The sequence below is a fragment of the Meles meles genome, chromosome 12 (genome assembly GCF_922984935.1).
Source record: "Meles meles chromosome 12, mMelMel3.1 paternal haplotype, whole genome shotgun sequence".
NCBI classification, from domain to species: Eukaryota; Metazoa; Chordata; class Mammalia; order Carnivora; family Mustelidae; genus Meles; species Meles meles.
This window is the reverse complement of record NC_060077.1, coordinates 20,941,622-20,953,534: the sequence shown is the minus strand read 5'-3', so window position 1 is coordinate 20,953,534 and position 11,913 is coordinate 20,941,622. Positions and strand designations below refer to the sequence as shown.

The window sequence follows — 11,913 nt, the reverse complement described above, 5'->3', positions numbered from 1 at the left end:
CTCTCTGTGTGATAGCAAAATGGTTTCCACCAGCACAGCTCTCCCCAGTATTTGTCACTTAGTGAAGGGAAAGGCTACGCTCACTCTCAGCTTAGAAGACTCTATCTCGTGATGTGTGTCTGCAGCTGAGAAGCAGGCTGTGTAACATCTCATGACCAGCTCACGAGCATGACAGGTAACTAAGTTACACGGTCCCGCATGTGTGAATCTAGTGATGCTGTCCGGTCATTGTTTATTTCCTTCATGGGGTCTGGGCAGTTGAGATGAGCTGTTGCTCCTTGTAGCCAGGCAGACTTGACATCTCTTCGTAGAGATTGTTACTTTGAGAACGTGAAGATGAAGTAAACCAGGGACCACCAAGTGTATTGAAAACCGAAATCACTATACTTAGGTATTTTACACCACCTACATCATCAGAAATGCCCAGCAAGGAGAGTGTAGCTACAGAAGCAGTCACTGGTAAGATGAAAGGAGAATGCAAAGTGACATTTGTAGTTTGAGGTTCTCATTTAAAGCCTTGCTCTCATTCCTATCATTAATATTTATTAACACATCAAGCTCAACTTCACGAGAAGATGGGGAAGCAGATTAGCTGCTAGTGTATGGAAGAGAGTGGTCATGTTAAGGGGGCATGTAAACCATAGACTTGCTACCCCTGTAGCCATCAGCTGGCAGTGTGGGTGTATCTCCAAACCATAGTATCACAGGCCAGCCCTCTGTGGGTGAGCGAGTATACATACTTCTCTCTGGTGTGTGTTTGCACAGAGCAGAATGTGGGAGGGATGACACTTGAGATCTGGGCCAGCAGTGCTTCACATACAAAGACGGGGCAGACAGCTGGCGAAGAAGGTGGGGCTGCTGTCCCTTCTGTCTGTGCGCTGCTGGTGCGGGTCTCCACTGACTGGTACACCTAGAGAGCAGGGGCGCCCCAGGGAGCTGTGCTAGCTCACACCTATTGCCCACACTTCTCTGTGCTGTAATGGAAAAGTCTCTGTACCTCTATGTTTACCGAGTAAACTGTTCAACGAATTAGTATGTGTGAGTGTGATTACTGGTGACCATGAACTGTAGCTTCTCTTCCGCTGGGTATCCCAAAGCAAGTCTGAGCTCTGGCCAACTTCCAACACGCTTATCATCCACATACACCTGAAACGTATGGAGAAAAGCACCTCCTGATTCACTTGGCGGTCAGTGGTCTGCCTGGCCCTTGGTTCACCTGGCTGGGGTCTGGGGTCTGTGCAGAAGAAAAACGGCCGGCTTTCTTACAAACTAAACCGGAGACTCCCCTAATCCCTTGAACCCTAAGTGAGTAGAACACGGGCAGTTTAGCTCTACCCCCAGCACAACTTGTATGGAAAGTGGAGGTGGGGTGTGCGCACATCCACCCTGTACTTTCTGGGTCTGGTATCCCCCACTCGGAATCCCACTAAACAGATGGGCAGCGTCTGGCCCTGCAGATGGGGCCCGGACTGCCCCTCTTGTCCGGTGCTCTGCCCACAGGAGACGTAGTTGTCCTTGGATGCCTTTCCTGTCCTTTTGTTTTGTTTTTACGGTTTTATTTTTAAGTAATCTCTACACCGGACATGGTTCCTAAACTCACAACCCAGAGATCAAGGGGGTCGGGCTCACCCGCTGAGCTGGACAGGTGTCCCAGGTTCCTTCCTGTCTTAATGCCCTCCGCCCCCAGCACAGACCCCTGCTCTCTTCAGTACCCGAGTGTGGGGTTAAAGCTCATGCTTTTGCCTTGCCGGGAGAGCTTCCGGTGGAAGGAACTCCAGCTGCACGCACCCCAAGACTCTCGAAAAGCCAACGGGGCTGACGGCGAGGCCCGCCGCAGAGCCCTCTGGGAGATGTAGTTCTGGGGCGAGAGGCACCCCCGGAAATGGAGTTCTGCGCACCCCATTCCGCGGTCCGCGGGGAGGCTCTCGGCGCCCGGGCCCCGGCGGGAGGGGGCGGGGCTGGGGCGGCCTCGGTGTTCCCGCGGCCCCATGGGGACAGCGTTCGGGGCCAGTGCGGTGCGGGGCGGTCCGTTGCGCTCGGAGATGCCGAGGGGCGGAGGACTCCGGGGCGCGGGCGGCGGACGCCGAGCGCCGCGGGTCTTGCCGTGTGGGGCGCGGCCGCCGGACCCGGCGAGTGCAGAGGACTGCTGAGGGGCCTGCGGGGGTCGGGGACTGGGTCAGTTTAGGAGCCGGACCCCTAGGGCTGAGGGCTGGCGGGAGAGGGGACAGCGGAAGGGGTGTTCCGGGGAGTGCAGTTGCGGTGGGTGGTCGCGCGCCTGCAGGACGGCGTTTTGGGGGTCTGCACTGGCGGGGGGGCGCGGGGGGCCCGCAGGCTGGCCGGTCTGCAGGTGCCGGGGGTGTGGACGTCCGCCGGCTGGACTTGGGGTGCCTGCAGTGATCCGGGCAGCCGTGAGGCGCAGAAATTGGGTGCATGGTGGGGTTGGTGCAGGGTAAGTGGACTGTGCTGCTTGGCGGGACGGCGAGGTTGAGTGTCCGCGGGTGACCGACTTGTGGATTGCTGGGGCCTGCGAGAGCGATGCGAATGGGGGGACATTCCCGGAGGAGGATCTTCTCCTTAACTTGTTACTGAGCCTTAAGGGAGAGTGGCTTGGAGGCCGGGGGTGGGGGGGGGGGGGCAGGGGGGTCTGGGAGGTGCTGTGTGTGTTGCCAGCCACAGGCTTGTGAGGGAGTGAGTGTGGGATGTCCGTTTAAGTCAGTGACTGCGGAAGCAGAGAGCCCCAGGGCTCCCCGGGGAATCAGGATTAGGGTGCCTGGTGGGAGAGGAACTAGGGATGATTGAGTGGTTGGGGAGGCCCGGGTGTCCATCATTACAAGAGTCCTCGGGTGCCTGGCTGGCTCAGTGGGTAGAGCTGGGACTCCATCTTAGTGTCCTTAGTTCCAGTCCTGGGTCGCGGAGAGCTTGCCTTAAAAACCAAAGAGAATAGCGACTGCGGAACTGTGGGGTGAGTGATTTGTTAGCTTGGGGGTGGAAGTCAGACATTGGTTGACATTTGGCTGTAGCTGGGGGGCCCTGGGGTTGACGGGACAGAGTAGGTTTGGGCGACTGGGGAGACATTTTGTGGGGAGAATCCAACTGGTCATCAGGAAGCCTGTGGGGGTTAATAAGTGTGAGGGTGAGCGAGGGAGTTGATGGTATAAGTGACCCGGTTGTGGGAGTTAGTGATGGCCCAGCTGTGTGAGTGACCGGGACTCACAGGGCTCTCCCGGGCGTGACTGGTGGAGTAGGTGAAGGGCTGTGGGGCTGGCTGGGAGGTCTTCGAGGCTCATGACCGCGTGGCCCTAGGGGTCAGTGATTGAACACTAGGGATGCCGGCATATTGGATATTGGTTGAGAGCTGACTGGGCAACCTGTACGGTATGACCAGAGGTCTGTGCTTATAATTGTGGGTCTGAAAGTGGGTTTACTGTATAGCCTAAAAGGCAGTTTAAAAATATAAGACTGCAGATCCATCTTTGTAATATCAGCATGGTTTCCACCACCTGTGAGAGACGTACCTTTGAAGTAGTGGGGTTATTGATAGTAATTGTTATTGATAAGAATTTTCTGATTTCTCTGTAATCACGTCACGTGATAATAAGAGCACTAACCAGAGTTTACTCAATGTTTATGTGCCAGTCATAGTTCTAAGGTATTTACCTGTGTTAACTACTGTGGAATTCTCAAGAACATCATGAGCTTCAAATGAACGACTTGTATTTTGAGGAGAAGCTCTGCTGAATTACTCGTTTCATCAACTGCTGAATTCAGTTTCCTCTTTCTTTATGCCTTTACTTAAAAGTGAACGTGATGTTCTTATTTTCTGTGGGCTCTCTTTCCCTTCCCCATTTCGAGAGAGAACAAGTGCTTGGTGGAATGCTGCTACTAAGGGGGTCAGGTTCTTCTGCATACCCCCCTATTTTGAGTCCTTGTGAGGTCTGTGTAGAATCTATAGAAAATCCACTCTGAGCTTTAAATGCAGGTGAGTTCCCAACAAGAGAGGGGTATTTGCATCAACTAAAGAGCGTTTGTTACCCGACTCTACAGATTCTAGTTTCCGTGGGCTAATGAGAAGTCTCTGGAGCAAGGGTCCTGGGTGAAAAGAATCCTGACCCGAGATCTTTAATCTGAGCATCAAGATAAGAATCCAGAAGATACGCAGAGCCTACAGTTACTGGCCATTTCCCGAGAGCAGCAGAAAATGACCAAGTCCCAGGTGAGTAATTCATTTATTTCCTCAATTGTGGTTCCATACAATTCACCCATTTTAAGTGAACAATATACTGTTTGTTGTTGGTGGTGGTTTTTCAGTAAGTTTAGAGGCTTCTGCAACCATCTGATTGTTCAGCCACAATCTAAATTTAGCATATTTTCATCCTCCAGGGGCACCTGGTGGCTCCGCCTTCAGCTCAGGTCAGGATCCAGGGCCCTGGGATCTAGTCCCACTTCTGGCTCCCTGCTCAGCGGGGAGTCGGCTTCTCCCTCTCCCTCTGCCTGCTGTTAGCCCTGCTTGTGCCTTCTCTCTCTCTCTCTTTCTGTGAAATAACTAAATCTTAAAAAAATATGAAAAGGATATTTTCATCCTCCTAAAAGGAAACCCCGTCTCCGTAGCAGGTAATGCCCAGGGCCCCTGCCCCAGCTCCAGGCCCCAGCTCCTGGGTTTGACCATTCTGCCCGTCTCATATCCACAGGATCACACGCTACGGGGTCTTTTGTGACTGTCTTCTTTCATGTAGCCTACTTTTAAGATGGGCCATGAATTAATACTTTATTGTCTTTTGTTGTGGAATAATATTCTGTTGTGTGACTGTAGCATGTTTTGTTTATCAGTTCCACATTTGCTAGACCAAATGGCTGTTTGCTATTTTGGCTGCTATGGATACTACTACTGCCAACATTGGTGTGTATGTTCTCTATTCTTAGGTACATACCTAGGAATCGAACTGCTAGTTCCTGTGGTAACTATATTTAACATTTTAAAGAACTGATAGACTTTTTTCTTTTTTTAAAATATATTTTTTAAATATTTTATTTATTTATTTGACAGAGAGAGAGGTCACAAGTAGGCAGAGAGGCAGGCAGAGAGAGAGGGAGAAACAGGCTCCCCACTGAGCAGAGAGCCCAATGTGGGTCTCGATCCCAGGACCCTGAGATCATGACCTGAGCCGAAGGCAGAGGCTTAAACCACTGAGCCACCCAGGTGCCCCTAGACTTTTTTCTAAGTACTGTTTTCTTTTTTAAGATTTAATTGTTTAGGGGTGCCTGGGTGGCTCAGTGGGTTAAGCTTCTGCCTTCGGCTCAGGTCATGATCCCAGGGTGCTGGGACTGAGTCCCGCATCAGGCTCCCTGCTCAGTGCGGGGCCTGCTTCCCCTCTCTCTCTGCCTACTTGTGATCTGTCTCTCTATCTCTGTCAAATAAATAAAAATCTTTTAAAAAAATGATCAAATAAATGTATCACTTGGGGATGACTTCATTTACAAATAGTGGTTCTAATAATAACGCCACTGAAGGGGCTCCTGTGTGGCTGTGGGTTAAGTGTCAGACTTCGGCTTGGGTCATGATCCCAGGATCCTGAGATGGACTCCCAGGTCGGACTCTCTGCTCAGCTGGAAGCTTCCCACTGCTTGTGTTCCCTCTCTCACTGTGTCTCTGCCTCTGTCAAATAAACAAATAAAAATCTTAAAAAAAAAAAATAAGACCACTGAAGTTTCTCCTGCTAGGACACATGGAAGCAGACAGCCCTGGGCTGGCATGGCACTTGAGGGGTGCCATGAAAGACTACGGGGTCTTTCCGGGCTTCTGCTCTGCCGTACTTTGCCAGTTGACTTTCTGTGTCACACATGTGGCCTCACGGCTCAAAGTGGCTACTGCAGCTCCAAGTACAACATCTACTTTAAGAGCAGGGAGAGGGACGCCTTAGTGGCGCAGTTGGTTAAGTGTCCAGCTCTTAGTTTCCGTTCAGGTCATGATCTCAGCGTCACAGATCAGGTCCCACATCAGGATTCGTGCTCAGCGCATAATCTGCTTAAGACTCCCTCCCTCTCCCCCGCCCCTCTCCCTGCTCCCTCTTGCCCTAAAATAAGTAAGTAATTCTTTTTAAAAAATCATAAAAAATAAAAGCAGGAAGAATAGTAGAGAGCAGAGGGTATTATCAGTGTGTCTCCCTCTTACCAGAAAAGCAGCAGCTTCCCCCAGGTGGCCTAGCACACGTCCTGAAGCCATTGCCAGCCACTTACCACGGGACTGAATCTAGATGTAAGAGAGGCTGAAGGACAAAGGGAATGGTTACGATTTGTGACTGGGAGCGGGCGCGTCTGCACCCCTCGTACAGCTGAGGTTCGCAGACAGAGCAGCTATCCCGAAGGTAGAGCACCTGCCTTGGGGTCTTTGCATCTTGGTTTCACCGTCGGAAACCCACTGGTTAAGCTTCACTAGGAGCGTGCTCTTCCAGGGCCCGCCATCGTTCAAGGATGTGGCCGTGGACTTCACGTGGGAGGAGTGGCGGCTGCTGGACTCCACGCAGAAGGCTCTGTACCAAAGTGTGATGCTGGAGAACTGGAGCAGCCTTGTGTCCCTGGGTAAGGACACATCGGTGTGGACTCGGCCCCGTCAGCTGGCTTTCCCTGTTTGTTGACTGAAAAATGGGACCTTTGAAGTGTGTCATGACATAGGGCTTTAGTCTAAGAATTGAAAAATTCTTAGCCCTTTTTCGTCTTTAGAGTGTCTGTCTATGCACATCCCAAGTGAGCAACCTCTTCCCACAGCCTCTGGCTTCACCAGCCTATGGATGCGGCAAGTGCGGGAAAGCCTTCTTATTCCTCAGAAGCCGGAGCCCAGGAAATTAGGCCCAAGTCCTGTGTGATTTTCCACACACAGCGTCTCAGCTCATCAGACCAGATGTGACCTTCAGGCCACATCAGGCTGCAGGAGCAGCCACGGGTACATCCCGAGTCCAAGCTTTGCAGGCGAGGCCCCTGGGAGGCGGTGGAGTTAAATTCCAGCTGGAAGTGAACAGTGAAGACGGTGAGGGGTGGGCACCTGTGCAATGTTGTTTAGAGAATTCTCAAGGTCACTAACCCTTTGGAAGTGACTCAGAGCCATTGAGATGAGCTTCTCAGATATGCAGATATCATTTCTATCGCTTATCATGTGAGGACAGGTCATCTGTCCTCCTTGGCGCTGATATTAGAGTGAGCTATGCCTCTCTGGTCTGTCCTAAGGAGCTCAACCCCTCTTTCTCATGTCGGACCTTGTTTGTTCATTTTCCTCTCCACACCAGAGACCTTATCCTGCTGATAGATCCCTTTTCCTTTCTCTTGGACACAGGATTCATTGTGATTTTTTCCCCTCTCACTGTTCTAATCCCCACATATTTTCTTTCCCCTTTCCTTGTAAATGCCTCCAATTACTGCTGTACTCCCACAGTCATTTCCTCTAGTCCCTCCATTTCTTTCATGATGGTTTACTCCTCCTGGGCCTGTAACCAAAGAAATAACTTCGATGTCCTCATTCCCTTCCTTCTAGTGCAACTTTTTATTGCCGTGTCTTAGGGTTGAGAGTGTGTGCAGATGAAACCCTCTGCCTGGAACAGATTATTCTATCATGGCTCCTAACAACCTGTTTAGTCCATTTTTTTTCTTCTCCTTATCTATTATTGGTTTTCTACCTCAGTTTCCATGAAAGCACTTTATTTAATTTTAATTCCCAAACATGTACCAGTGTGCATGATTATTTCGGCGGTTCTGGTTCATCTGGTTCACGGTTATTGAAGAATTCACTAAATGTGTTTAATTGTTCTCTTTTCTAGAATACTGGGAAGTTGATGATTACAAAACATGGCACCAAGAAATTCAAGACAAGATTAAAAAATTAGAACAAGTTCGTGAAATGAATGCAGGTGGAAAAATATTTTAGTCTGGCATGAATCTTGCCCCTTTAAAGCAAAAATCCAGTAAGCGTGTCTCAGCTGGAAAACATTTGAAATATTCACTAGGTTTATTTACTCAGACTGGAAAGAGTGGAGGAAAGAAAGCTGGTAAGGTCAGTGGATATGAGAAATCCTTTCTCCATACTGCCTGTGAAAAAACTCTTGTTGGAGTAAAACACTATGAATGTAAGGAATGTGGAAAAGTCATCAGCAAGAAGTCACGGCTCATCGTCCATCAGAGAACACACACAGGAGAGAAACCATTCAAATGCAGTGACTGTGGCAAAGCCTTTTCCCAGAAGTCACACCTCGTCACACACCAGACAGTTCACACAGGAGAAAAACGTTATGGATGTGAGTGTGGGAAGGCCTTCGCTAGAAAGTCACACCTCATCACACACCAGAGAACTCATACGGGAGAGAAACCATATGGGTGCAGCAAGTGTAGCAAAGTGTTCTCTCAGACCTCACAGCTCATCATTCATCAGCGACGTCACAGGGGAGAGAAGCCCTATGCCTATAGTGAATGTGGGAAAGCCTTTAGTGGGAAATCACAACTTAGCACTCATAAGAGAACCCATATAGACGAAAAGCCCAATAAATGCAGTGAGTGTGGGAAAGCCTTCAGAGAGAAGTCAAATCTCAGTAAGCATCAGAGAATCCATTCGGGAGAGAAGCCCTACGGGTGCAGCGAGTGCGGGAGAGCTTTCAGTGGGAAGTCACTGCTGCTTTGACATCAGAAGACTTATTCCGGAGAAAAGCCCTACGGATGCAGCGAGTGCGGGAAAGCATTTATTTGGAAGTCACAGCTCCTCATACATCAGCGAACTCACACAGGAGAGAAGCCCTATGGATGTGGCAAGTGTGAGAAAGCCTTCTCCCAGAAGTCACACCTCCTCATACATCAGAGAACTCACACAGGACAGAAACCCTAGAAACAGAGTGGACATGGGGCGCCTGGGGGGGGGGGGCTCATTCAGTTAAGCGTCTGCCTTGGGCTCGGGTCATGATCCCGGGGTCCTGGGATGGGGTCCTGCATTGGGCTCCTTGCCCAGCGGGGAGCCTGCTTGTCCCTCTGCCTTCTGCTCCCCCTGCTTGCGCTCGCTTGCTCTCTCTCTCTCTCTCTGTCTCTCTCAATCTAACAAATAAATTAAAATCTTAAAAAAGAAAAAAAAAACAACAGAGTGGCTATGAGAAACTTTTAAGGAAATAATCGTACTCCTCTCTACATCCTAGAGTGCAATTATAGAAATTCTCTGAAGGCTATGAATATAGGAAAATTATTGGCAGGAAATTCTACTCCCCCCTCCTTTTTTTAAAAAGATTTTATCCATTTCCTGGCATGAGAGAGAGCACAAGCAGCGGGGAGGGGCAGAGGGAGAAGCAGGCTCCACGATGAGCAAGGAGCCCGATGTGGGACTGGATCCCAGGACTCTGGGATCATGACCTGAGCCAAAGGCAGACGCCTCACTGCCCCCAGGTGCCTGAAGGTCTACTTCCTTAAACATCACAAAGCCCAAACGGGAGAGTGAGCCAATGTGTGCAGTGGACGCAGCAAAGACTGGAGAGAAAAGCGCTCAGCAAATAGTCTAGTCTCATCGTAAATCAAGTTACCCATAATGAGGACAAAAAAATGATTTAAAAGAAGATAGAAAAATGTTTTTTGTCCATAGAAACGTTTAAAATAATCAATTTCCAACTCTGATATTGGATCTTTTAAGGAAAAGATTATTCAATTTTAAAGAATAAGCATATGAAACTTTAAAGATAGGTATCTGTGTGTATATGTATGTTAGCAATGATGACAGCCAAGTAAAAAGCCTGTTGCTTCAGAGGGACATAGGACTTACGATTCTGAATATGGCTACATGTTATACATTTATATATTCTCGTAGCACGTGTGAAATTAATCTGTGATCATGGTGTATGTCATGTTTATGGCACAGCGTCTGTGAACAGTGTTGCTGTTGTTGAACAGTGGGTATCGTTTATACCATGACCGGAGAAGATACGCTGGGCCAAATGATGTATTTCTTATTTAACAAGTAGTTTAAGTTATATTGCCAGATACTTTTCGGCACACATAAATGAGTTTGAGAACACTTACCGTGCTCTGTCTTCAATAATAGAACCCAGAATTTTTCAGTAAAAGCTCCTGCCTCCTCTGAGTGCCCAGTTTATAAGCAGAACTGCTGTTCATGTTAGACGTGCAAAGGCAAGAAGACACATGAGCATGTGCTGGAGTGAGCAAGAGAAGCTCTGAATAGCACTGCTCTTCATCTGAGTGTATGCGAAATAAGGTTCGTAAAAATAAAAGACCCACGGGACGCCTGGGTGGCTCAGTTGGTTAAGCGGCTGCCTTCGGCTCAGGTCATGATCCTAGCGTCCTGGGATCGAATCCCATATCGGGCTTCTTGCTCGGCGGGGAGCCTGCTTCTCCATCTGCCTCTGCCTACCTCTCTGCCTACTTATGATCTTTCTCTCTCTGTCTCTCTCTCTTTGACAAATAAATAAAATCTTTAAAATATAAAAATAAAAAATAAATAAAAGACCCACAAAGTATCTCCTCCTGTTATTTTTCAGTGGGATTTCTATACAGATTTGTTGTACATAGGTCAAATATAATAGAGCTAACAACCTGTATTTTAGGTTAATATGCTAAGACATCATGTAATACTGTTCTCTGTATCAATCTTTTAATGTTTTCCTAAAGTAACTTGCAAATAATTAGAAGAAACTCTATTTTTTAAAAAAACCAACAACCGTGTAGTTCTATAGGGTTACATGCAGAGACTTTTGCTAGGGGAATTAGGATTTTTGATAATTTGATTCAGACATCTTATACAGATGAGACTTTAGAAGTCAAGGTACCTGTGACGCCTGGGTGGCTCAGTTTGTTAAGCAGCTGCTTTCAGCTCAGGACATGATCCCAGGGTCCTGGGATTGAGTCCCACATCTGGCTCCTGACTCAGCAGAGAGCTTGCTTCTCCCTCCCACTCTGCCTGCTGCTCTCCCTGCTTGTAGTCTCCCTCTCTGTTAAATGAATAAATAAAACCTTAAAAACAGTTCTTTAAAAAAGAAGTCGAGGTACCTTATTGTTTGTAAAAGAAATCTCTATTTAATGCACAAGAAATCTTGCAATGCACAAGGTATTATCTTGCTTTTAAATAGGCCAACTTTAATTTGTAAATAATGTGTCTTGAAAATGCCAAAAACCTTTCTTGAATGTTGGTGAAATTCAGAGGTTTGCATCACACCCTAAATGTGTGATTTACATTCATGTTTTTATTCCATTTGCCCAGTTCTGCAATTTGAACTATAGTAGGATTATTCTAAAATCAGCTTAGGATGTAATCATATTTATATTAAAATAATCTTAAAATTTATATTTATAATAGGGACGCCTGGGTGGCTCAGTTGGTTAAGCGCCTGCCTTCGGCTTGGGTTATGATCCCAGGGTCCTGGGATCAAGTCCAGCATCGGGCTCCTTGCTCGCTGGGGAGCCTGCTTCTCTCTCCCCCTCTGCCTGCCACTCTGCCTGCTTGTGTTCTCTCTCTCTCTCTGCGTCAAATAAAGAAATAAAATATTTTTAAAAATCTGTATTTATAATAGATTTTATATATTTTATATATGGTAAGTTATATATTAAAATAGACATTAAAATTTAAAACTTAACAATTGTATTAACTGGTGCTATTAAATGTGATCATTAAAATTGAAGGTAATATTATATCCAAGCTGATTTTACCAGTTTTGTTCCAGAGGGATTGTCCACGAGGATTTAGTCATCACTGATGCCTTCTCCTTGTTCTTCATCTTCTTAGGTCAAGTTACAGACGTAGATGGGAACATCTGCAAAGTAGAAAGCTATGACCTCCTGAGGGAGAAGAATGCCCTCAGATCCAAACGTTCCAGAGAAGCAGAAGACACACTGTGGGCCAGTGAGGGGAGCAACAGCCCAGAGTGCTCAGGTGAGCCTGACTCCCTG

The 11,913-nt window shown here is 47.9% G+C and overlaps 1 long non-coding RNA gene across 2 annotated transcripts; it reads left to right on the top strand.

Moving 5' to 3' along the window:
- Positions 1 to 1,932: 1,932 nt before the first annotated feature.
- On the top strand, positions 1,933 to 7,878 carry LOC123954033. 2 transcript variants are annotated; one of them, XR_006821028.1, is made up of 5 exons: positions 1,933 to 2,175; positions 4,045 to 4,213; positions 6,450 to 6,576; positions 6,763 to 7,021; positions 7,806 to 7,878. It is a non-coding gene; the product is annotated as an uncharacterized LOC123954033 (long non-coding RNA). The 2 variants fall into 2 exon arrangements; XR_006821027.1 differs by lacking the exon at positions 1,933 to 2,175 and adding an exon at positions 2,679 to 2,962.
- The last annotated feature ends 4,035 nt before the right edge of the window (positions 7,879 to 11,913 follow it).